We start from the raw sequence: 27,331 nt of genomic DNA, 5'->3' as shown, positions 1-27,331 counted from the left end.
CCCCCCCCCCCCCCCCCCCCCCCCCCCCCCCCCCCCCCCCCCCCCCCCCCCCCCCCCCCCCCCCCCCCCCCCCCCACCCCCCCCCCCCCCCCCCCCCCCCCCCCCCCCCCCCCCCCCCCCCCCCCCCCCCCCCCCCCCCCCCCCCCCCCCCCCCCCCCCCCCCCCCCCCCCCCCCCCCCCCCCCCCCCCCCCCCCCCCCCCCCCCCCCCCCCCCCCCCCCCCCCCCCCCCACCCCCCCCCCCCCCCCCCCCCCCCCCCCCCCCCCCCCCCCCCCCCCCCCCCCCCCCCCACCCCCCCCCCCCCCCCCCCCCCCCCCCCCCCCCCCCCCCCACCCCCCCCCCCCCCCCCCCCCCCCCCCCCCCCCCCCCCCCACCCCCCCCCCCCCCCCCCCCCCCCCCCCCCCCCCCCCCCCCCCCCCCCCCCCCCCCCCCCCCCCCCCCCCCCCCCCCCCCCCCCCCCCCCCCCCCCCCCCCCCCCCCCCCCCCCCCCCCCCCCCCCCCCCCCCCCCCCCCCCCCCCCCCCCCCCCCCCCCCCCCCCCCCCCCCCCCCCCCCCCCCCCCCCCCCCCCCCCCCCCCCCCCCCCACCCCCCCCCCCCCCCCCCCCCCCCCCCCCCCCCCACCCCCCCCCCCCCCCCCCCCCCCCCCCCCCCCCCCCCCCCCCCCCCCCCCCCCCCCCCCCACCCCCCCCCCCCCCCCCCCCCCCCCCCCCCCCCCCCCCCCCCCCCCCCCCCCCCCCCCCCCCCCCCCCCCCCCCCCCCACCCCCCCCCCCCCCCCCCCCCCCCCCCCCCCCCCCCCCCCCCCCCCCCCCCCCCCCCCCCCCCCCCACCCCCCCCCCCCCCCCCCCCCCCCCCCCCCCCCCCCCCCCCCCCCCCCCCCCCCCCCCCCCCCCCCCCCCCCCCCCCCCCCCCCCCCCCCCCCCCCCCCCCCCCCCCCCCCCCCCCCCCCCCCCCCCCCCCCCCCCCCCCCCCCCCCCCCCCCCCCCCCCCCCCCCCCCCCCCCCCCCCCCCCCCCCCACCCCCCCCCCCCCCCCCCCCCCCCCCCCCCCCCCCCCCCCCCCCCCCCCCCCCCCCCCCCCCCCCCCCCCCCCCCCCCCCCCCCCCACCCCCCCCCCCCCCCCCCCCCCCCCCCCCCCCCCCCCCCCCCCCCCCACCCCCCCCCCCCCCCCCCCCCACCCCCCCCCCCCCCCCCCCCCCCCCCCCACCCCCCCCCCCCCCCCCCCCCCCCCCCCCCCCCCCCACCCCCCCCCCCCCCCCCCCCCCCCCCCCCCCCCCCCCCCCCCCCCCCCCCCCCCCCCCCCCCCCCCCCCCCCCCCCCCCCCCCCCCCCCCCCCCCCCCCCCCCCCCCCCCCCCCCCCCCCCCCCCCCCCCCCCCCCCCCCCCCCCCCCCCCCCCCCCCCCCCCCCCCCCCCCCACCCCCCCCCCCCCCCCCCCCCCCCCCCCCCCCCCCCCCCCCCCCCCCCCCCCCCCCCCCCCCCCCCCCCCCCCCCCCCCCCCCCCCCCCCCCCCCCCCCCCCCCCCCCCCCCCCCCCCCCCCCCCCCCCCCCCCCCCCCCCCCCCCCCCCCCCCCCCCCCACCCCCCCCCCTATCAAAGACTCAAAGCCCCCCCCCCCCATTTTTTTGCCCCCCTGTGTTAAGACCAGGCCTCTCCCTTATGGTCTAAATTATCTGAAAGTAAAACTATACATTGATGAAGCATTACCTGTATGCCATGTGCTAAAATACTTTACAGTCATTTAGTCTCCATAGCCTCATTGTGGTAGGAATACAGTTTTGTTTGGTTTGGTTTTGCTTTGTTTTGTTTTTGCAGTTAAAGGCGAAAGCATGAGGCATGGACCAGGCTTGAACCCCAGATGTTCAGATAGCAATGCAATCCAGAGACCCAGGATTTAAAGTAAACAAGGCCCTAGATAAGCATATTAATCAATGACATGCCTACCTTTCCAGCTAGTAATATGAATCATGTTCAATCTTTCTTTCAGTGAATATTTACTTACATGTAAACATATTGAGAATAAATAAGACACTTTTCGTGCCTTCAAAATCTAAAGGATATATAAGCCAGTTAGTAACGTTAATACCTTCAGAAATAAAGGCAACACTGGAGAGGCTTGCAGGACACTTTTGGCAAGCCTGACTATGGAATGGCCTATTGGAGGAGGTCCAGCTGAGATAAAAAGGCTAGGAGGGTTGGAAGGTATGGGTGGGAGAAGGCTGCACTGACCAGCTTGCTAGCTAGAGGGATGGCTGAGGCTGGTGAGGCAACAGCCCCCTTGTCATGAAAGGCCTAGGAGTTGTTTTGTGTGCTGTAGGCAAGCAGCACTCAAAAAGTCCTTTAAGGAGAACATCAAGAGGTGTCTGGCTTGAAAACCACCTCAGGAGCTGAAGAGTGAACATAAGTAAATAAGCAGCTAGGGGCAGCTGTGTCCTCCTGTGCATGTAATCTCAAAAACGGGGACTGGCAGCAGAGACAGCTTGATGGACAATTGATAGATATTTGCAAGTTGGGACTGACAAGACTTAGTGGATGTTTGTGGGATGAGGCAGACGGAAGCTTTCCACCTGGCCAACATGCTAGAAAACTACATCACTCCTTAACAATTAGGCTCTTCCTTCTGTCACACAGCAATGTCTGTGAAAGCATTTTGTAACTACCATACAATAGAAATGTAAGTCCTACAGACTGCAGTAGGGGCAGCCATACATATCTTAAAGAGATTGTTACCAGGCAGAAGACAGGCAGAAGGTAATTAGGTAACTGCCTAGTTACCATAATAAAGACCCGCTACTGAGGAGTACCTCATTTTTCACATAACTCCCATTTGCAGATGAAGTAGTTGAGACACTCTTGCCTAACTCTCAAGGGTGATAACAATACCTTAGAAACAAGACAACATTGCCCAGGGGCAGGATGTGTGCTTCCAATGACCACAGTTCTAATTTGTAGAAGACAGGCTGAAGGCAACTGTTAGTGCAAGACAATTCCACATATAGAGAAATGTGGAGTAAGTTAATACAACTCAGAGTCTAGTGGCGAGAATCAGCATATTTTTTTTTTTGCATTGCAAAATGTCGTTTCATGGTTAGGATATGACCTACACACTCAATTCCAAGATCCAATTGCAAGAAGTTGTTCCATACGTGGAGGCATCAAGTTAGTTTGTAAGAGTGTAATGTTCCAATTATGTCACTAGAGGGTGCTTGTGTAACAGTTCTGAATATTTCCTTTTGTTTCTGAGAAGGGTAAACTGCTTTTTTGAATTATCTGGAAAATTAAATAAATAAATAAATAAATAAATAAATAAATCCATTTCCGTAGTCAAATATTTTTCTATTGCAATTGCACTCTATTCTTAACTTGTAAAATAGTATATTATGATTTCAAAATAGTTCTGTAACCTAAAAAATTTTTGTTTCATTTTATTTAATTTCTTCCTTGATGTTTATTTTAAATATGCTCATATCTCTAGCAGCTATTATTTGACCTCTAGCACTACGTTAGCCACTCAAAGGATCTTACAGAACCAGTGCAGGCAATCTGCCAATCCGTCTCCTCCTCCTCCCCCACTCCCCAGTCCCCAAAGTTTCTGAATATCCTGCTGTCCCAACTCCAAAAGCAAGTCCTCAGGGAAGAAACTCTGCTGCTACACTGCTGTGGTGCACTCCCTCCTTAATTGTTAGTTTATATAGTCTTGCTCCTCTCCAGATCACTTGCCCAACATCAGCTCTATGTGAGTTTATGTGTCTGGATCTTCCTGGCTGATTTGCCGCCCAGCTCAGTGTGTGGTGAGGTATCTGTCTCCTTCAATGACTTGACTTCCATTTGATAGTTAAAGACCAGAAAACCCAGGAGCCACTGAAGATCTGCTTGACTCCAAATCCATTTCCCTGTGCTCCAGCTCACCCTTGCGTGTTATGAACTATGTCAGCGTTATCTAAAAAATCTGGACAGGAAGATCTTTCACCCATCTGGATGTTTGCCATATGAAAATGCAGGCAGTTGGGGTGCAAGTTACCACATGCCATTTCTAACAATCATTTTTACTTCATTTTTAGTCTCTCTCTCCTTTTAGCCCCTTTCTGGGACCCCTGAGCTTCTCCTTTGGCCTCCTTAACTATATAAACTTCCACGAACAAAGACATTCCCAATGACTACCATAGCTTTCCCTGCTGCCTTGGTGAAGCCTAACTCTGTAGTATCAATCCCTTGTGAACACCACCATCCTGGACCATAGTGCCACCTGGGTATCCCTGAGAACCACCTTAAACTCAACATGTACCCCGAAAGCTCATGGGACCCATGAAAATCCCAAGTCATCTGCACTTTTTTTTTTGCTTGTTTGTTTCTACTCATGACTATTTTCTCAGATGCTCATTTTTTTAAATGAAAATACTATTTCCTTATGCAAGCAAATACTGAATTCTAACAAGATCCCTGGCGTCCCTTCAAGGCATCATTTCCTGTTCCCTTTTTGGCCACATCGCCTCTTTCTCATTGCCAGTAACCCTCTCACCATTCCTCCCTGGCTCTTCCTGACATCCCGTCCCTCAGCATCCACGACATTTTGCTTTTTTGGAAAACCTTTTTTGGCCTGTCTATTTCACCCCTTACTTCACTGAGCCACCCCCCACCCCCACCCCCCCACCCCCAGCTCACCTGGTCCTGTGGAGGAGTTAATCATAACATTACAAGCTTTGTCCCCCATATCTCAGGTATGGGGGACCTTCCAACCATATTCTCTATGCAAGCCTATAATAAATGTTTTCTGATAGCCAACAAAGATTTTATCCGCTGTTTTCCCATGTGAAGTCCTCTGCCATTACCGTTTCTCTCATTAGTATCATCTCTCATCTCTGCCTTCTTATCCCGAATATGTCGCTGTCCCTAAAAGCCCACCTCAGACACTTCTGACTCAGCCACAACCTTCTTACTTCCACTAATCCAGAGTTAATCTCTCTTTTGGTATGCAGCATTCCATTCAAGCTACCATTCAGTGCCCACTGTGGGCATTTCTTTCTGTGTTTGTGTGTATTTTCTTAATCTCCTTTATTATGTTTTTGTTTTCAAGATCATGGCTTCTGCATACCTTGATTTGTCAACTGTGTCATTGTATGTCAACATAAAATCACAAATACATAGTGTCTAAAGCACAGATCTGAGGGAGCAAAGAGGCCCAGGTCTTCCACTTACCAGCTACAGGCTAGACAGCAGCTACCCGTTTGACAGCACCTGCAATGTGCTTGCCTCACAGCTGCATGGTCAATAGTAAATGAGCCAGCCATTGCACACAGGCCAATCACATAGAGTGCTTACTGCTTGCCAGTTCCTTTTCTTGTTCTTATCACTGTCCAAACTGGGCCTGCGAAAAATTTCAGAGAATGCCTGACAAAAGACGAGGGTGGAAACTGCCACATTAACGAGGCACCTTGCTAACTAAAGCCCACATCAGAGAAGGGTCGTCAGGGACCCACGTGCTCTGCAGCTCTGAAACCCGACTTCACATGGTGTTTGGTGCCTGGTACCCGGCAGGATCTTAATTATTGCAGGGTACCCTCCCTCACATGACCATGAGCAAAGCACCACTTTTGGTGAGATGATAGAGGACAGAGGAGGTAGGCCAGACAGGGAGGGGGAGCTTGCTGCCATCAGCTTCCATGTTGCTGATTCACAGGGTGCCAGCAAATTAACCTAATTTGGTGATGGTGGCCAATGCGGTTTCCCAAACCTTCAGCCAAGAGCTTGCTGAAGGCAGTCTTTAGCAGATTAAGGAGCAGATGCCAGCACACGGAAAGCACGTTGCTGCAAACACAGTTTTCACTGGTCCCAAGTGCAGACTGATGAAACAGGAGGCAGAGCATAATTAGGTCTTTGGGACCAGATGAGTGTCAACTGTTACTGCTTAGGAGGCTCAGTCTGCACATTCCCATTAAAATTTTTTTCCTTGGGTACTTTAAGAACTAAAAAACAGAGAGAGAGAGAGAGAGAGAGAGAGAGAGAGAGAGAGAGAAAGTATATTAAAAACAGAAAGTAATGGGATTCCCAGACAGAAATCTGTGTTTAAATGGTATTAAAGCTGTGGTTCAAATCAACAAAAGCCAGGAAATCCAGTGTTACCCTTTATCCAGACTGTTATACCATTTTTTTCCAATACGCAGTGTGCCTATGGGCAGCCTTCGCTTTGAGTTTCCTGGCGCAGGCAAGTCGAATCCACAAGTCAGTTTGAATTATAAAAATCTGGGCTTGCCATTTAGTGGAACCACATGCCCCGAGGACACAGGCTTACTTGCCAAAGCTTTTAGACAAAATCTCACAGTAAGGCTGAGAGTCATGAGTTGGGTGCTAGTTTTCTCCTTCAGGTTCCTGGGCTCCTGCCTAACTCCCAGAACAAGTAGGTCACTAACACTGATAAACTAACATGTAACATGTATGTCACAGTTGACATTCATCTGTTCTGCTTCTTTCTCTCTTTTCACCAGACACGGCGATGACCTGATTGTCACTCCTTTCGCCCAGGTACGTAGGTGTCATGCTCACCTGAACTTCATTGCTGGTGTGATTTTAAATACAGTCCTTTGACCCTAACCAATTTTGAAACATTCTCCTTGCAGGTTCTTGCCAGCTTGCGAAGCGTCAGAAACAACTTCACCCTGCTGACAAACCTTCATGGAGCACCAAACAAGTAAGCCCTGTTGTTTTTCAGAGTTTCAGTCCTCTCCCACAAAAATCACAGAACATTGGAGGACACTGGACACAAACATTACCTAGAAATTTGCCCTACAAACTAAGTCACACCACACAACGCATCTGGAAATATACAGTCTAAAGGCCATGAAGTTCATTTGTGTTTCAAAGATTATCATAGCCTCAGAAGGTCATAGAATTCATGATCTTGACAGGGGTTAGGAGAAGGCTGCAAACCTATACATTCAACCTCTGTTTTAGAGAAGGAAATCTTGAGTGCTCAGGAATCCGGCAACTAGCTTATAAATGTACCATGGGTTAGAGGAGCATTAGATCTGCGGCTTGATTCTCTTGTTTTTCAGTTGGTAGTTACCACAGCATTATCTATATTCAGTCTTTGTGAAGCCGTCCATCCATCATTTGTATGGCTTCATCCAGATTCTGATGCAAAGCACAGGTGGAGCCTACTTTGAACAACTACTCTCTTCTCTCTGTCCTGTGGTTTATACTTAAGTAAGTCTCCTTGCAAGACACTTGTCTTGTTATCTCTCCTACCCTGGTATAGCTTCTGTTCTTCAGGCTCCCACCAGAATGCATTATCTCATACACTATTTGTGTGATCATGCCTATCTCTGGCTTGGACATTACTGTGGACCACTTTTGGGGATGAAGTGTAGATGCGTTTACCTTGTACCTAAGATGCCTCAAAACCCAGATTAAGTTAATGTGATGGAACATTGTTTATAGTATATTTAGAAAAAAGTAAGAGTTGAGCATTCCTATTGAAAAATCCAAAATTCAGACTTTTAAACTCTGATACAATTGCCAAGAATGAAGAGATCCACATCTGGCCTCGAGTGACAGCTTGCACATAATTAGTTGCCTTATAAGATTACCACTGGGTTGTTTGTGGAACGTGCATGTGAAGCAAACAAATTTTCCATTCAGTCTTGATTCCATGCCCTAAGATTTCTCACCATGATTATTAAGATATTTCAGAATCTGGGACATAAACAAAGAGAAAATCTGAAACCTTCAACACTCAGGGACACCCAGCCAATACATGGAACCTAGAGACTTGAGTTTGGACCTTTGCTTCCTGTTTATTCACTTATTAATCCATTCCATGAATATTTATTTCATCCACACTGTTCATTCATGCCTGCATGTACCTGGTTGCACAAATACTTACTGGTCATTCACTTCGTATCAAGCACTGATGATCTCATAGTGGTCCACACAGACAACGTCTCTGCCCTTTTGTGGCTTATGTTCTAACAGGAAGTGCTGGTGATTAATCAGTGAACAGTCAGATCATGTCTCACAGACACATGGGCTGAAGCAACTGAGATCCAGGAGTTTTCTGTCTATTCCTCTCTATACTGATTGCGGGCCCTCTCTGCCTGGACTGTCTCTTTATCTCTGTCAGTGTCTGATTAGTCAAATTCTGACATCTTTTATGTTGACTGTCATCTTTCTCAATATGCTTTTCTGACCCTGCTAATCCTACCTAAGTGGTCTCAATTTGGCCCAAAAGCATGCTAATGACCTAGTACACTGTCTTCATGGGTCATTGCCCATCACTAGATAAATGTGCATGTGTTTCTGAATAAAGAAATATTGAAAGATAGATCGTTAATTATTTAGAAAACTTCTTGGAAATTTAGAAATTTTCTTACCCTTGCATGTTGTTCTCCATGTAATTGGTTCCTGGGACTCTTCCTAGTGGTCTCAACACTTAGTTCTACTGCTTGGAAATCATATACATGGGCAAGTTAATTATCTTTTCTGGGTCTTGGTTTCCTAAACCATAAGATAAGGTTGTATGAGGATTTAGTGAATTAATATTCTGAAAGCACTCAACAAGCATACAGCATAGTAACTGTGAGCTATTATAACTGATAATTCATCTTACTGAACCTAGAAGGGTTTTCATATCAATGATCTCAGCAATGATCTCCACAAGCAATTGTCATGACAGATATCATTACTTCCGCTTTACAGATAGGAGTCAAGGCTGAGATTAAATGACCCAACTATTCAACCACACAGCTTCCTGTGTCCTACTCGAGCATAGCATCCTGACGCCAGTGGTGTGCTCCTCTTACTCATGACACTTGTTGACTCCTCCTGGTTGCAGACAAAAGCCCTTGGATGGCTTGAACATTTACATAGGAGCAACATATGAAACAGAGGACAACCAGAGAAGCTAAAAGCAAGCATGTACTAAGCCAGTCTTGTTAGGAAGGAAGCCCCAGGTCACAGTGTTACAGGTAGGACAAGGAAGAAGTGATGAGTAAATTTCAGAAGTTTCTTTAGTATAACCATCCTTGAGACCAGACCGATATGTTACACAGATCTACGTAGACATGGGTACACATGATATTTTCAATGCTATTTTTTAGTGTGTATGTTCCTCCTCTATCAGTAGGATTATTGACAGCCTAACCCTGATAACTAATACATTGAAGATGGTTTCTTAAGAATCAGATCTTCAGATAGCTGTGTGTTCTGGATTAAATGAAGCTCTAGTGATCAAGTATCTTAAGACACTAAATAAATATCATATACAGAATGGACCTAAAGGCATTATCACTCTCAGACTGAGAACCATCTCTCAAACCAAGGCCCCTTGTGTCACCTTTGTCCAAGACAAGCCATATTTATAAAAGACAGTATGTCTCCAGCAATTAGCCCTTGGCATCTACTGATCTTCTGCAAATCCATATCTATGTTTTATAGAGTTATTCTTGCCATTTATTTTTAGACTTTTTGATTATCTTATTCTGAGATAGGGTTCTATAACCCCAGATGACCTGGAACTCACTAAATCACTGTGCAGCTCAGGCTGGCCTTGACCTCACTGCAATCATCCTTTCTCAGCTTCTGAAGCACGGGGAATACAGGCATGAGCTATTATCTCCAGCTTGATCCCAAGTATCTCTGTAATGAGCATCAAAGGACAAAAACTTCAGGAAAGACAAACCCTCTAAAGCTTCTCCAATAGGGTCTGAGTACTTCTGTGAGGTTCTGACTACGACCTGAGTGTTGGGTTTAAGCCACAAATGGACCAGTATGGTAGGGGTAGGTTGGAGAGCTGAGGGTCCAATGATATACTCCACTCTACTGCTAGGGAGTCACTGCCCACCAACAAATAGGGAAAGAAAGTGAAGACAAGACTGTCTACCAGAGGTGCACGGTGCAGGGAGCGTTCCCCCTCCCATTCACTTGCATTAACTTATGTTAACAATTGGAGCTGTAAGATCCGTGGAATTTAGAAGTTGCTTTCTGGGATAGTTAACGTGGGTTCCAGGGTACCACTCCCTGTCTTGAATGTAGCATTTAAGCAGTAATTATGTCCTTGGAGTGGTTTTCATGAGACATCTGGCTAGTGTGGTTTATTATGTGAAAAGGAACTCCCACACAGAACTATACTTCTCCTAACTTACGGTTTCTTTTATCTTTTGGCTCCTTGCTCTGTATAAAGCGGCCCATTGTCTGGCCAGGCTTTGCCACCCAAAGGGTAAAAATCGTAAAATTTCTGCTGAGGAGGTTTCCTTTCACCTTAATGAAATGAGGGACTGGGCCTATATTTCTTGGCTGCAAATAAAAACCTATGCTTCCGTTGTCCCAGGAGTTAATTTTGAAAACTGTAACTTTCATTTGGGCTTGTTAATCAGAGACATTTCCTTGAAGTACTTGATGACTTCCAAAAGACCAATAGTGCTGTTGAGAGTGCTCGCCACCCATTACCCAAGATGGCCTCTTCCATCATCCAGCAGCAATGACCGATACTTGTGACATATCAGTGTCATACAAGGGAATCACGTCATCTTTGCATTCACAATCCTTCAAAGGTATAATTTGATCAGAATGTACATATTCTTTGAATATTAATAGCCATCTTCTTTAGTGTATACCTGGAATGCCTTTCAGAGTTGTGTATATTTTGGCATGGGATTTAAATTAGTTGAGAATCATAAAATCTTGAACACTCAGATATGGAAAATACCTAGCCAAATTCCCTCAGAGAAAGTGAGGAAATATATGTGAGCCCCTCACACAGGACCTCACACACTGTAAATCATCGGGAAATGGTAGTTACTGCCTGCTTGCCCCAAGTGAGAAAGAAACTGAGGTTCGGTGAGCTGCCAGGGCCTGTATAGCTAGAAGGTGCCAGAATCTGGATTTGGGGTTAAGATTCCTGGCTTCTGTTGCAGCCTAGTTCTCTTTCCACTACACAATTCAGGCTGAAAGCATGAACTACTGTGGCCACAAACCTGCCCTGTTCCTACCAACATCTTCAGCAACCTGGTAAAAACCTTCCTACTGTTCTTTTATAAGTTGGAGACCATGGGAAACCAGGCACCAGATATCGTTTCTTTTCCCTTGGGCTCATGAATTTTCTGGCTGCCAGTCTCATGTCTTACCGACAATAGTGTGGTTTCCAGCAGCCATCCACTCATTAAAGTGTGCTGAGTCCCCTTTCTGGACCACTTATCAGGAAGAAGTGATAAACCAAATAAACATGGCCCTTGCCTTGTCTCTCATACAGGAATACTTAACTGAATGAACAACTTTAAGTAAAAGCCATACTTTCACAAATTAACTTCCAAAACAAAGGAATTTACAAGAAATTGTGGAAGGAATTAGATGATGTGAGTAGCTACTGAGAAAGTAGGTATTTCTAACATTTAAGAGTTCCTAGTTTGTGATCTACTTTCACAAAAACCTCCTGGGCAACTCAGAAAGCTGGATAGGACAAAAGTTCAAAGATGCCGTGAACCCATTGGATATGCAGTGAGATGTACATCACTCCGATGTCATGCCAGACTGCAGGAGCACAGCTAGGAATGAGACTTAGTCTTCCCTTACATTCTTTACTGCTGTGCTGAGGAGACAGACAGGAAGATGGGAGTTGAACTACAGTACAACAGTACAGTAAGTGTGGGGAACTACATAGCACAGGCGAGGACCACTCATTCCAGCATAAGTGCACATGGTGTCAATATAGTCCCAAGTCATACAAAAAAGTCAGCCTCCAAGACAGATGTCTACAAAGTCACAGCAATAAGAGAGAACATGCACAGCAGTCTACAAACCACGACAGAGCACCAAGGCACCATGAGGGATGGGACAATTTTCAATAGGAATATGGTGTCCTTTTGAAGAAGACTTGTAATCTTCAAAGGAACATGATGTTTAATGTCAGGAAAGTTTCCCCAGCAAAAGAATGGCCTGAGTATCAGCAAGAAAGGAGTAAACTGAGTTCAAAGCAAAGGAAGAGACCCACCTGGGCCTGAGCAAAGTGCACATCAAATTTTCATGCATCTGTTTACCTAGCATGGCACTCAGTGAGTGTTGGCATATAAAAGCTTTCTCGGGTAACATCCTAGGACCCAGTAGTCAACAAGTCTTCCCTTGCCTACATAAAGTTTACCTTTAATCTAGGGAGTTATGTATCAAACCCTAATTAGACCGTTCATATTTTAATTACAATTTTGGAGTTCAGCAAGGGAGAAGTATGAAATGCATGTGAAGCACACAGCCAGTCTGTGGTCTGAGATGAACTGTCAGGTACAGGGGAAGTCTAGTGATAAACTAGAGATGTATGGTAAGGACCGAAAGCCAAAAGGCTTTGCATGCCAGGCTGGGGACGTTGGAATGGAACCCTTCAATTTTCCCTGAAACAAAAAACAACAACAAAACAAACAAAGCAAACAAACAAATAAAACCCCCCCACTCTAAAGATTAATGCAGGAGTGTTCAATGAGTGGTATAATGAAAGTAAGGATCTAGCTAGCACTTTGGATTCAGAAAGACTTGGCTTTGAATATTTCCCTGCCAGTTGGAAACCACCATGTGTGCTGTAGCATGTTTCTCCCGTCTAGAGAAATGATAACACTCCCTAAAGTTAAATGATAACTCCCTAAAGTTAAATGATAAACACTCCCCATGGAGGAAACTAAGAAATGTCAAGCACGGTGTCCAACAGAGAAACAGCAATCTTGCCATGAGGATTTCCCTACCCCATCACACATGACAATCAGATGCTAAAGAGAATATTGCTGAGCATCACCCAGTCAGGCCATGGTGGTAGCTATGGACCCTGTCCATGGACTTGTAACTCCATAAAAGATGCACAGAGATTCTCTTATCCCCAGAGAAAGGTGATATCTGGGAGAAAAGTCACAACTATGGCCACCCAACAAGCAGAGGTTTTCTCAGCAACGGCCTTGTATACTTTTCTCCATCATTTAGAATTTGGCCTCTCCCTCAGACCTGCCTATGCATGGGGATGCAAAAGGGACTTTAAAATACAGATCCCTAGGCCCTGTACCAGGCATATGAAAATAGACTCTTCAGAGGTGGGAAAGGTATTTATTAAATGCCTCCCAAATGAGTCTGATGTTTGCTTATGTTACCAGAGCTTGTTAGCATCAAAGCCTGTGCCTTGGCTGAGTAGCATTCATAACAAACCAGTCAAATGAGACAATTTTTTTAATGGCAGATAAAAGAGATTTATTCAATGTAGCAGCATTGGGAAGCAATTCAGTGGCACCCTCATCCCTCACACATACACAAGACCATCCTCAGGCTCCTGACAGACTGTTAGGTTAAATAGAAGGCAAGAGGGACCCATAACTAAAGAGTTCTGCTCAAGCTGTGGTCCTGCCTATTACTAATCCATCTATCCCAGCTCCAGGTCTGACAAGTCCTCAGCACTGTGTGGATCTCTTCTTCTCTTTCCTGTGGGGAAAAATCCTAATTTCTTGGGATCCATTGTCTCAGTAGTCTAAAAGTCAAAGGGATGGTCACAAGTGTCTGTCTTTCTTAGGATACCTTCACAAATGTCAGGACACTTAACACTCAGAACTACTGGTCTACATCTCTTTCTTGGTCATCAACAACATCCTGTCCCTGTGGGACAGTGGAACAGACTACTGGCAGGGCTTCTAAAGGGGAATCTGAGACCATCAGTGTTGGCAACATCTGAGAGCTTGCTAGAAATGCAGGCCTATCTCTACACTGCAAGCCACTGCATGGGACCCCATAGACAATGCTGACTGCAGGTCACTGCTTTGAAACCCCAGAGACAGGGCTGCTTCTGGTCTACTAAATCAGAAGACCAGAGGCAGGCTGGAGCAAAATATTCTAATATGTCTGGTAGATTACTCTGATGCACTCTGAAGTTAGAGGTCACTGTTGTATACTGTTACAGGGAGGGCCTTCAGCAATGCACTGGGAATCTGGGAGAGTCTGATGGAGAAATTTTGCCAAGCACCAGAAGGATGATGAGACTGGCAAAGGGCTGGAGGGTGATAGGAAACAAGAAATAAAAGCTAATACAAAAAGATTATGAGACAGCATATTCTCCTAGCTCTATCCCCGAGTGGCAGAGACAGATTCCAGAGACTTCCTGGCCAGTTAGCCTAGCTGGAAAAGACAAGTTCCAGCTTCAGTAAGAGACCCTGCCTCCACCCATGCCTACACAGACAAGCACATGTGCACTCATGTACACTCATGTACACTCATGTGCACACAAAGATATACCATAAACTCACACAAATAAAAGGCCCTTGCACTCTTAGTGGAATACATGTTGGCTTGTTTGTTTCATTTGCCTTTTGGTGTAAGGATATGATGAAAAATAACACCCTCATTTCTCCATGAAGAGCCAGTGCCTCTAGTTAAGAAACCTAGGCTAGTTGCTGTATGTGGCATTTGGCAAAATGTTTGTCTCAGTTGCCTGAGGTGCAAATAATGTAGGTCCTGAACTGACACATCTCTAAGTGCCCCTCTGTGACTTTCTGTCCTCAAAGAACTGGGATCCATGCTAACTTCTGGACTGAGACCTAAGCAACTGTCTTTTTCTGAAAGGCTCTTCCAGAAAACCTGAAATGGAGGGGCTGTCAAGGGACCTGAGGTAAACAACTTCCTTCCTGGGGAGTTGTTGCATCCTGATGCTGTGCAGAGGGAAATTCCAGGCCATCTGGATGTGAGAGAATTGCAATCATCTACCCAAGTTCCAGGAGCCTGCCTTCTGGTGATAGCCTTATGTCACTGGATAGCTCATTAAGCCCTGGAAATCTCCCTGGGAATCAGAGATCATGAACAGGTTGGGGGGAGAGGGGCTTTTCAATGCATACTCAGTCTCTTTTTCTGCTTCTCCACAGGAGGTCACCAGCGGCTAGTCAGGCTCCAGTCTCCAGAGTCAGCCTGCAAGGTAGGCCTCCTCCGGAGATCCATCTCTGCATTCCAAAGCAATTATTCGAGATTGTTATTAGAACAACAGCCTTTATACACACACTGTAGCCCTCAGAAGCATGTCACTTGACAACTTGTTTTCAACAGTGTATTGAACATTTACCCCAAGTAGACAAACTGACTACTGTGCACCTAGGACTTCACAATTAAATGTGTGGTCCTGCTGTTTCCAGAAGAGGAGGCAGACATAGGTCAAGAGTGCAGCTTGACCTTAGCTTGCTGACCCTAGCGAACTCCAGGAGTGCTAATCCTCAGGCATTTCCCTGCAGGGTGCCCACATTAGCCCAAGGTCCCCAAGGTATATTAATGCATTTCCTCTTAGCATCAGCTATAGCTGCAAGTTGTTCTGCATCCTAGCCAGGTGTGAAACCAAAAGTTCTTTCTAGGTCACAAAGCATTTCTCTTGAGGTCATCCAGCTTCGTTCCTCTCATCTTTCAATTACGAGCATCTGCTCTTCCTGTGTATCGAAATCCACTGAGAAAAAGGGCCACCTCTGAGGAACACCAGAGAGATATGTCCAACATGTATTTGTCACATGTAATCACTTAAGTGACTTTGTTGAAGTCCATGAGTTACTTTCCCTTGAACCTGTCCCATTCTTATAGCACAGGAGTTCAGCAAGACACCACTAGACACTGAGATACACTGGGCCTGGTGCTCTCATACCTAACAGTGCTAGTTCCCTCCTCCATACTGAGACACTTCCTCCCTGGATGTTGTGTTCTGTAGTATGACGGCCATAAGTATCTCAGAAGTGTCATAAATTATTAACTTCTGAACAAAGGGAACAAAGGGAGTGCATTCCATTGCTTGCTGGCTTCTGAAGCACTTACAGAATATGCTTTTTAAAACTTTTAGAAGGAAAAAGATGTAGAAAAAAAGTGAAAGAAAAGACACGAAGCAAGGTGACTGTACACCAGAGAGCCCTGTGATATGAGGTAGAAAGAAGGAAAACAGTGTTCTACCCACAGACTTCAAAACCTCGGCATGCTGATGGGCCACTTCCGTTAGGTATAAAAAGAAACAGAGTAGCCCCTTAGTGTGTAGCTCTGCTAGATGCCGAGCAGATCAAAGGGGCTGTTTTGAACCGCCTATTGTTTCATCTTATTGGCCTGCCCACGAGGCAGCTTTGTTGTCAATTCTACCAACATGTTTCTGATACCAATGTGAATATTTAGAATATATTTACTGTTTCTTATAATAAATATGGACATATACCAGAAGGGTGTAGGGTACTTAGGGTTCTATAAATTAATTCATAGCAAAAACACTGTTTGAAAGATGTTTTATGATTATTGGCACATTGACTACAGCTTGGCACCTGGAGCTTTCTTAAAGTGCCTTTGAAACAATGGAGCAAAGAAGTAAGGATACCTCTTAAGGCAATTTGTTTTTGTCTGTCTTTGTGGCAAACTACAACAATCCTCGGTTTTCTCTGGGAAGAGACTGTGGTGGTACCAATTATTACGTAATTACTGGTTTCGGAATCTTCTCAACGGTAAACCACAGCCAGAAGAGGAGAGAGGAGACACACATCCCGTGTTTTGTTCTTATTATCAGCTGAAATAAGTCAGGCAGATTTTTCCTGTTATTTTAATATTTATCAGCATATGACAAAGAGGCGTGTTTAAGTAGAAACTTTCAAGGGAATGAAAAATACATGGCTTTTGAGAGAACAGCATGGAGCACCGGAGCACTGCTTTAAAACATAAGTTTTTATTCAAACTTATTTTATTGAAAATTTGTGAAAGAAAATCGGTTGTGTATTTAGAAGTACTGAATTTGAACTCATACATTTTGATAGAAATAGAAGGTTTAAGAAGTTCAAGGTGTTGGCTGGAGATGTGGCTCAGAGTTTAAGAGCACACTGCTCTTCCAGAGGTTCTGAGTTCAATTCCCAGCAACCACATGGTGGCTCACAACAATCTGTAATGGGATCTGGTGCCCTCTTCTGGCCTGCAGGCATACATGCAGCCAGAATGCTGTATACATAATAAATAAACCTAGAGAGGAAAAAAAAAAAGTACAAGATGATAGTTTGAAGATATTCAGCAATAGAAGCAAACAGGAGAAGCCAGAAGGCAAAAGATGGCTCCCTGCAGCATCTTCCCCTCCTTGTTCACCCCCACCCCGTTGTCCTCCTCTTCCCTTCCTCTTTTCCTCCCCTACTTTTCTGCCTCCTTTTTCCTCTCTTCATGCTTTTCTCTTCCTCTTCTACTCCCTCTTCTTTTGCTGCTTCTTCATTCATATAAATGAAATGTTGTTCTTCAATTCCAGTGAATTCTTCCAATTCAGGTGAGGTTCCTACACTTACCACGAGACACTGGGTGACAAAATCTCTCGGTCTGAGCCCGCTTTTCTCTCTGTTGGACCAGAGTCTCCACTCTTAGGGCTCAACAGGAAAGTCTTGTCTTTGAACAACAACTTACTTTTTTTTAAAATTTATCACAATTGTTTCTATTTTGGCGAGAATTTAGCTCTGGGATGCACTATGGTTCCCCAGTGATATGTCTGTTCCATTGGAACCTGGACTTTTGAAGGCAGAGATGACATCTTTCTCATTCTTTGTCTTTATAGTATGGTAAATTATGTCTATGTAGTAGGAACAGAGTAAATGCCAAACTGGCCAGAACTACATAAAGGTTGGACTTTATTTGAAGGAAAGCTCATAAAGGTAAAATGTAATAATAAGCTATTAACTCTGAGTCTGAAGAAAGTATTTGCTTCTGTGCTTCAGTTCTTCCTTCGGAGTCTTTATCACTTACTGTACTGAGAGTGGACGGCCTTGGGGCTTATGTAAGCTAATGTGTTCATGCAGTTTTGAATGAGAAAAAAATAAAACCTGAGAAGGTGACATTTTGCTGACAAAGTAGAAAAGCCACCATTCAAAAATGGAGGGCTAAACCTACAGAGGGCAGTTCCAAAGCCTGAGCGTGCAGATTTGGGAGGTCACAGTGAATCCTCAGGAGTGTGTGAAAAATCCTGAGGGTGGTGAGCAGCTTGACTTCGATTCCAGCGTCACTTTCTTTTGATTGAGTGAATTCTTGGCTTTTTCTGTATAGGACTGAAACAGAAAGGAAAAAAATTTAGAATAAAAGAAAATAAAGTCTAAAACAAGGTAGGAACTTGACTTCTTTCACCTGGACATATTCAACATGGAAGAATCAAAACGCAGGATTTCCCAAGGGGGAAAAAAAACACAAATCAATTTGTGTACATATGTGTGGTTATGTGACAACTGCCATGCTTTCCCCACACCCTCTATCCTGTGCTCCTGCATACATTTCATCCATTCTTTGACTATGTCATTACAGGACCTACTGAGAAAATAAATTGCTAAGTGATCACTGCCTTTGCCGAAGGATTTTTTCCCCTGCACAAAAAGATTAAAAACATATTTTTTAAAAAAGAAACTCTCACCTCTGAGTCACATAAACGACTTGATTTACAGCAATATATATCATATATCGAATTTTGTAGCAGCCAAAATAACGTGTGAAGTCTGTGAAGTCAGGTATTCTATCATAAAATTTCATCTAAAATTTATCAATAGCCATTGATACAAAACGTGAATATCACCATTTATAATAGAGCTGTTTTTAAAGTAACCTAGAAGTTGATGGACCATTCAAAATGGCAGCCAACCATGTCATTGAGATAACTGAAGAGCCGCCTGGAGGTCTCCAGGTCAGACTGCCACTGACACAACGTCTATTCCAGCTCGGGTGTCTGTAACATTAATCGTGGTGATTTTCAACATGAGTCAATTAAAATATATTTCAAGGAAAGAATGTATTTGGAGAAATAAGATGAGAAAGCAGAAGTCTTCCAGTAAAGTGTAAAATGTGCTGACCTATCTGAAAAGCAGCCTTAATTAAGGTTTTTCCCAAGCTCCGGGGAGGCCATGTCTTCTAACACAGCTTTAGGGCCACTCTGGAAAGGATGACGATACATCTGATAAACCGGAGACGAGACCTTTCAGGAAGCCTATTTCTTCACATGACTCCTAGCTCATCTTCCCTTAGTTTTGACTATTTCTGAGGTCTAAGTAGGTATGTCAGATGCACATTTTGCTCAAGAAATAGAGCAGGGGCTCAGTCCATGGACCCTGACCCCGAACAACTCAGAAAGTCAAGGTTTTGCTAGAACTCCCAGGGTTGGGATGTGAGAGCAACTGCTGTATATGGGCAGAGGTCTCTCTGAGGACCACGGCTACGGCTTGAAAGCTGATCCATGTCAGATGACTGGAAAGGGAGGCCAGCACAAGCTGAACCTTTGCTTGGTTTCTGCATTAAGCAAGAACTGTCAGGCAGGATTACAACACATGGGCAAACAGAAATGAGATCAACCATCTTATCAAAGGCCCTGACCACTCAGGACAAAGAAGGTCCTGAAGGAAATTACAAAAAAAAAAAAAAAAAAAAAAAAAAAAAAAAAAAAAAAAGGGGGGGGGATAAAAATAGCAGACATTTTCTTCAGTGTTTGGTATGATGTGTGTAACCTGAAAAGCTGGGACAATCTCCTCAGTTACACACCATATATAAAGAGCCTCTATATACAAAATCAAAATGAAGTCATAAAATAGAACTACACCAGAAAAGCTGGGAAATGCTCAAGATAGTTCCCCAAATGGCTTGAAAGAAACTGTTTTGTCTAACATAGCCATCCTATAAACATTTACCTCAGAACATGGACGCTGAACTGCCTGCATTGACTTGAAATTATTTCATATACATCTAAATTTAAGGATGGGTAACTGCAAAATCATTAGTCAGGCAGCTAAAGTGAGAATGGGTAAATGTGTTCCCTCGAGCAAACACAGCTAAAAATAAAGTCTTGCTTATTAGTGGCCGCTTTCCCTTGCTCAGAATTAATTTCTTCATTTAGCAGGAAAAGTTTTTTTTTTTCTCATATTAATCAGGACCTGGGGGGACCAGCAGCAATTAGCCTCTCAGAATTTGCAGAAAGAGCCGAGTCCATTCCTCACCGACTCCACATCGTGTTTTTGCACTGCCGAGAGACACCATCCACCCCCTCCCCCTGAAAGCTGGAATCATGCATGTTAGTAAGTATTTCAGTTATGCCATTGACGTCAATGGAGTCATTAAATAGATTGCTGGCCCTCCCAGAGGCAAATCACTGCCAGGGACCTAGATACAGACACTTTTTTTTTTTTTTTCAAAGACAACCATCAGGTTTTGCTATGAGAGAAAATGAAAAGTTTACACTGTAGCCGACTTGTCTCCAAACAGTTTCTTTTTGTCCTTTGCATTTTAGTTCCGGCCTTTCTTTCTCTTTGGTTACTGTAGACTCCAAAATACACCCAGATGTTGTTGCCTAAATGTTTCCTGCACAAATGTATCTCCTGTAATCGAGACCATAGAGGAAGATACTGAACTTTGAAAAAAAAGGAGTCTCTACTATGTTTGCTGGGCTCAGCCCATCTCGATGTTAATTCAGTGGCATACATTGCTCCAGCCAAATCGCGCTGTCTGCTACTGAAGCTGTTTGACGTTTGGATCCTTAAACAAAAAGCTTCCTTCAAAGAGGCACACATTTGCCTTTTCTGCTGCCTCTGCGCGGCCCAAAGCTGTGGCCCTATTCTCCGAATCAATCTTTCTGCAGCTGGTACGGCTGTGACACACTGAGCCTCTGTAGCGAAGGGTGGAGGAGGAAGCCAGGATGACAAACTGGTTCTCATGGCTGCCTCATCTGCACTAATGCACTCACAGGAGGCAGCCACGTGCCTGTGTCCTCCCAAACCCAGCTGCTGCCTGCCTCAAGCCTGATCACGCAGCAACTTCCAGGCCTGTCAGAGAAAAGCCCTTCAGGACACAGCTGCCTCTTCCTGGGAATGCCGGCTGGCTCTGTTTACCTGAGCTGTCGTTGGAATGTCTGCCAAGGACTCACTCCACACCTGGACTTTTCTACCACCGAGGCTCAGAGCCAGAAAGCTACTTTCATCATCTCTTCAGATCTGGCCCTCATCATCTGCCATGCAGACTGTAGAACCTACTTCTCACTTCAATCCTTGCCCCTGTGCTCCATGGATTGTCCCCTTCCTTTATTTATCACTAGGGGTATATAGAAATGCTAGGCACTTATAACTTTTGGTAACCCTTCTTGAGTCAGACAGAGACCCAGGCTCCATGTCCTTCCTGCTCTATCCCCTTGTCCTGCAGTCCTGGCTTGGGAGAACCAGGACTGCACCATCATCCATTGCTCTCTCATTGCCAGGACAGACAGCTCCTTTGACCATTTTTTCCTAGTCTTTTCTTCTCTCCTCAGTAAAGGACTTTGTTTGACTGTACCCAAAACATTATGTTCACCTTCCAAAGTGTTTTGATGTCCACAGTGTTTGCATATTCTGACCCAGCTTTCTTTCTGGTCTATCATGCTTCTTCTAAACACTGATTAATTTGATTAATTAATTTGATTGTTTTGTTATTGTCTTGTTTTGGTTACAGGTGGTATGTGTGAGTGTGTGCATGTTCGTGTGCATGTGCATGTGCATGTGCATGCGTGTCTCCCTTATTGCCCCACTCCTATATTGCTCAATTCATGGTAGTGTGAAATAAATATGCCAGTCTTCTGACTTTCCACACTCATTTCCCAGGGTTGTATATGTTTTCTGTTTCTTGAATTCTGGAGTGATGATTAACATAAACATGTATTTTCGATCTAAGGCTTAGTATATATGTTTAGAGAATACCACATGATTTATCCATTTCCATTGGGAATGTACATTTTTATCATTTAAGACTACTTATCTGGCATCTTCAGAATGTGTCCCTATAAATTCCTATTGAATTATTATCTCAGAAACTTTTAATCAGTGTCTCAAAATCTCCAGATAATACTTGAAATTTCCTGTTTTCTTTCCTTCAGAACCATGGGCATCTCAAATTCATATGTGGATCCTCTTGTTTTGTGCTCCCAACTAGGCATGTAAAACCTAACTGATGCCCAATAAACACTAATGGGATGAGCAAATAGCAGTGAATGATTGCCCAAGCTTGAGTCCGAGATATCGGAGTTGCTCAGCTGCTTCCTTTGCTTTGTTCAGGCTTGCCTAAATCTCTGCTGACTCTCAGAACATGCGCACAGTGGTGAAATCCCTGGCTAACCTCGATGGCATGTGACACTCAGGGCACGTGAAGTGAAGTGAAGCCAGTGCTATCACTTTAGCACAAAATAACACAGTTAATGACTAAATACGTGTAGTTTATCCTAATAAACATTCTAGTCTCTCACTACCCACCACAGTGCCACAAAATGGGAACTTAATAGCATATTGAGTTGAACTGAGTTAGGAATTGGGATCAGTCTCTCCGACAAATTATTCTCCAAAACTTTGTTTTCCTATCTGGAGAATGGGCACTTTAATTTTCTATCTCTTAAGATTATTGTTAGAGTAAGTAAGAAAGGCTATGTTGGAGTGGTTGTGACTGAACTAGAATATCCATTCCAAATTCTAGCTTTGATTACTTTGTGACCTTGGGACAAATTACTTAATCTCTCCATGTCTCAGTTGCTTCACTTGCTAATTAGAATGCAAAATGCACATGCCCTGTAAGCTACTTATATGGATTAAATGTCTTGACACAGGCAAAACAATGAGAAAACTGCAATTGGCCTTCTAGAGCAAGCATCCCATGCTCTCAGTGTGCCTCACGTGGCCTAGTTTGTTGCAGATGGTCATTGTGGGAGAGCGAGCTAAGAATCCAGGACTTCTGGTATCAGTAGAAAACCAGAACAGAAAGCACCATTGGAAGGTTCTGGTTGACTTCCCTTCCATGGTAATATGTTATGCCCCTCCCTCTTATCTGCAGTTTCGTTTTTAAAGGTTTCAGTTATCCTTAGTCAACTTGGTCCAAAAGTAATAAAGTGAAAATTCCACAGAAGGGGAAATTTATAAGCTTGCAGTCACACGGCCTTTTGAGTATCATGATGACATTGTTACATCTGATCCCTCCTGCCTGGGGCGAATGTGTTCATTCTGCAGATCCATGCTGTACAATATACCTGCCCATTAGTTCCTTACTCACACTCTGGGTTGTGAGATTGGATATTGTGCTATCACAGTGCCTGTCTTTAAGTAACCCCAAGTTCCCTTACTGACTGCTGAAACTATTCCATTTTATTGTTCGCTGCTACTGATCTCTGACTGTGCCTAACTCTTAAATTAAACTTCATCACAGGTATATGACCATAGAAACAAACAGCACATGCACGGTCCATTTGGCACTTCCTGCAGTTCTTGACATGTCCTGGGATCTTGAAATATGTCTCCTGAAGATAATGGGGGGATGTTGTGAGACCTGAAGAAAAGCTTTCTTAGTTTAAAACACTTTTCTCCTCCTCTTATAAAAAAAAATAAATTAAAATCTAGTTATGTAGAAATCTCTGTGTTGAAGACAGGATTCTCTATGACATTCATTAGAAAGACAGTAAGAGGGAGAATGACCTAGTAATGAACATGTCAGGATACCAAGTCTGGCTATTACCCTTGAAAACAAACTGCCAAGAACAACAAATGACTCTGATAAACCAGACCTCATTTATCTGAGCCTTTTCTTGCATAAATCCATGAGGGTGTCACTTTGTGTGATAGCCTGAGTATAGCCACACAGCTCACTGTAACTGTTTATATCCAGACATCAGGGTTGATACACACCTTCCTAGGCACACAGTTCACTGTAACTGTTTAAATCCAGACATCAGGGTTGATACACACCTTCCTAGGCACACAGATCACTGTAACTGTTTATATCCAGACATCAGGGTTGATACACACCTTCCTAGGCACACAGATCACTGTAACTGTTTATATCCAGACATCAGGGTTGATACACACCTTCCTAGGCACAGGTTTTTTCCAACACAGGCAACTCAGCAGGGAGTAAAAACTGAAGCCAGCTCAGAGCTGCTCTTTGGAGACAGGTAAAATCTGACTAGCAGAATACAACATGGAAAGGTAGGGGTGCCAAGGAGACTCTGGCTCCTTCTGGAAAAACAGTACTTACTGCTGGGACAGGGAAAGCTCTCTCGTGCATACCCTACCTCCCTTCTCCTCACCACATGGGTAAGTACAGCTTAGCCTGCAGGAGGATGAAAATGAAAAAAGTGCTAGAATGTCATAGAGGAAGGAAGGGGACCTTCTTAGTGTCCCTTTTTACTCCCACATCCTCGAGACAGCATGATCCAAGGAACAGGATGGGTTCTGTTTGCTTCTAATCATTGTGGGCTGATTCTAGAGCTGTTCTCAGAAGCCAGGAGAATTTCAGGGAAGTGTTTCACTTGAGAGAAGAGAAACAAAACAGGGACTGTCCCCTTGAAATGGAGAACAGACAATAGAACTCACTAGATCTTAACTTACTGTCTTGACTTCCTCTCATCCAGACCTGTTGACAGGGACCAAGAGTGACACTCAGACTTCTGTGTACATTTCTCATCCCTTTCTTCACTGTCTACAAAGTGAGCCGAGGCCGTGGTGGTCATCTGATTCATTTAACCAGCAGAGGCAGCACAACAGATTCCCCCAACTCTACTCTGGTCTTCACATTTCCAGGGTCTGGAGTCTAGCTAGCATGGGATATTTCTAAAGCCCCACAGGCCTGCCGCTGACAGCAAGAGAGTAAAAAAACTAGTGACTCTATTTCTAGGTGAAGGCACTATGCTGAATCCTCTGGATCTATGATCTTCTACTCACTGTTTCTGCAGGTATTGTTCCTCACAGATTGCAAAGACAGCTCAGAGAAGAACCTGGGCTTACTCAAGACAGCAGGTTAACAAGCGATAGGTCAGAACTAAGATCTAGATCTTTCTTTCTTGAAAGTGCATGTCTCTGCACGCACAGGCACATACACACACATTTACACATAATTGAGACATAATAAAAATAACATCTTTTCCTAAAGGGGGTGCTGGCTCTGTAGTTAGAAACAGGTACTGCTTTCCAGCTCTAGGGAATCCAGTGCCGTCTTCTGGAGTCCAAGGCACCTGAATTCACAGGCAGATACACACATATAGACATAGTTTTAAAATGCTGAAAACAAATTTTTTTTAAAAGAAAGCCTATGTTTTTACCTGCTGAGCCTGGCCACAGTATCTCCATCTACAGATCATTGCAATAGCTTCTGCTCTGTTGTTCATAGACCAGCACACATACCTCCTAAGTACTTGCACCAATGTGAACTTGATAACTGTAATGAAGGAGGGTACATGATGTTATAGCTATGTTCCACTTTTTCACACATAAAAGTAAGAACAGTGCTAAAACCTACTAGAGCTATGGTGTTTACACAAGTCTTTATATGTAAATCATTTATAGCTCTATCAGTATTATTTAACACTGTCTCTAATTATTGTTGTGTGTTTTTATGGGGACTGAAAGAGACTGAGACACAAGGAAGAGCTTTGTCAATAAGTGACCTTGAGCCCTGAAGACTGAACAGAATCTAACTAGTCGGATGGTCATTGAGAAAGAAACCAATACCTCAAAGGAACTTCACCCATAGACCCCAGTGAAGAGCAAAGTGAGAAAGGCTGGGAAGACAGGAGGGCACCTTACTTTCTGGTTGTGAGCGATAAGTAAACTTTATTATCAATTTACTTGGGAGACATGGAGAGATATTGAGAATGAGACTGCTATGAGATAGTTTGAATTGTAAACACAGAACTTCAGTATGAGCCTCAAGGCAGAATGATTAACAGGGCCTATCTGTTCCCAGGACCTGAACCTCTTCCACCATAAGAGTTAGCCCTGCCCCACCCCAACACCACCCTGACCCCCACCCCCAGGATTAAGGAGCAGGATCTGGAGCTGGCCTTTCTGTGCGTTAGTCCTTCTGTTTCTTTGCTGCTCTGTGATTACAAATGAATGATTCAACATGTCTGGGTCTGATTTTCTCATCTGAGCAATGATCATTGTAAGATCAGAATTAGTCAATTGTATTTAAAGACTCTAGTGTTTAGTGTTTAGTGCTAGAGCAAAGGCACTAAATGAATGCTAATTGGTGGTGAGATTTTTTTCTCTTATTTTTAAACAATTATCACATTTATTTATTCATTCATTCATTTGTGTGTATGTATATGTATGTATTTGTGTGTATTCATACATATTGTGTGTGTGTACATGTATGTGCATCCACTTACACACTCACTCATAAAACTGAGACAGCTTGAAGAAGACTTTTATCTTGTGGAGACCTGAGATAGAACTCAGGTTGTAGGCTTGGCAGGGAGCACCTTTACTGGCTGAACCATCTCACCCTAAAGAAGCATTCAGATAAGCAAGTGTTTTCTCTCAGCAACAAAGAATCTGCAGGACTTGGCAACTGTTCAACTGTTATAGCTTTGGGGAACTTGAAGCAGTGTCTGTGAGGTAGCATTAGTTTCAAAAGCTTGTGATGACATCTCAGACTACCATCTACTAACAGCATAGATGAGCCCTTTCTTTAACTGCTCAAGACAAGCCCAAATTCCTGTATTCCCTACCCTCCATCTCAGGAAAGGTCACCCCAGAGAAACCTAACACAGCTAGCCAGACCAAGTCAATACTCACCGGAAGGAAACGTGGAACTCTGCACCGGAAGAGACTTTTCACACAAGTCTTCTAGTTATTCGGTGACTGACTGCCAAGCAAATCTTCACTTCTGCATGCAGCTACCCAGTGGAGTCACCTTGACAGATAGAGACTCCTCCATGTGTACCTTCTGCAGTCGGTGCCAAACACATGCACACAAATGTGTCTTGGGCTGATTTGCTACTTTTTTGTTTCCAGAGAAAATAAGGGCGCCTCAGAAGAATTTTGTCAACACAGCAGGTCTCTTCTCCCAGTGATCTACTTTTCCATTTTCCTTCTCTCTCTCTCTCATAGAAAGTTCTTCTCTCAAGGCCCCTATTCCTTCACTCCTGCCCCTATGACTGCCAATCTTCCCAGCTACCTTCTATATAGTCTTCCTAAAGCAAGCAGTTCAAATTGCTGCTTCTGGAAAACTTTTTCCCACTGCCTGTTGTGGGTAGCTGCTTTCAGTTCATTCATCTTACATGAGATCAGGCAGGCCTCCCTCCTCCTATCACCCATTCATCCAGTTTGACATGTATTGCTTAAAATATATCTTCTAGAAAAGAAGTGATATTCTCACAAATTAGACCCAGATCCTGATCTTGAGTTTACACAAGGACTGGATAGACAGGGGCTTCTTTAATTTCACTTTCCCAATTTAGATGCCAACCTTATGTACAAAATAGCTGTAAAGCAATTAGCTACAGGTCACTGGTTAAGTAAAGGGGACCATGCAGCCCTGCCAAGTTGACACCTCAAGTCAATTTTGTCATGGGTATCAACTGCCCACCAAAGCACATAACCTGTCTCAAAG

The 27,331-nt window shown here is 45.6% G+C and overlaps 1 protein-coding gene and 1 long non-coding RNA gene across 5 annotated transcripts in view; one reads left to right on the top strand and one right to left on the bottom strand.

Annotated features, from left to right (window-relative positions):
- Pde4b (phosphodiesterase 4B) overlaps positions 1-27,331 on the top strand; it is a 604,839-nt gene that overhangs the window by 486,638 nt on the left and 90,870 nt on the right. Inside the window, exons 1-3 of one of the 4 annotated variants that reach the window (XM_034501659.2) lie at positions 6,478-6,511; positions 6,607-6,677; positions 14,857-14,906. The exons of 2 other annotated variants lie outside the window; for them this stretch is intronic. The gene's annotated coding sequence lies outside the window, so the exon portion shown is untranslated. Of the gene's footprint in view, positions 1-6,477; positions 6,512-6,606; positions 6,678-14,856; positions 14,907-27,331 lie in introns of those variants that run through there. One more of the 4 variants, XM_076934603.1, reaches the window with a different exon arrangement.
- LOC143442401 (uncharacterized) lies at positions 17,877-27,301 on the bottom strand. Its single transcript, XR_013110566.1, has 3 exons — positions 26,515-27,301; positions 25,038-25,153; positions 17,877-18,012 (listed from the first exon to the last, which is right to left on the bottom strand). It is a non-coding gene; the product is annotated as an uncharacterized LOC143442401 (long non-coding RNA).

The sequence above is a fragment of the Arvicanthis niloticus genome, chromosome 5 (genome assembly GCF_011762505.2).
Source record: "Arvicanthis niloticus isolate mArvNil1 chromosome 5, mArvNil1.pat.X, whole genome shotgun sequence".
NCBI classification, from domain to species: domain Eukaryota; kingdom Metazoa; phylum Chordata; class Mammalia; order Rodentia; family Muridae; genus Arvicanthis; species Arvicanthis niloticus.
The sequence above is the reverse complement of the archived record's forward strand: the minus strand, read 5'-3'. Positions and strand labels throughout refer to the sequence as shown.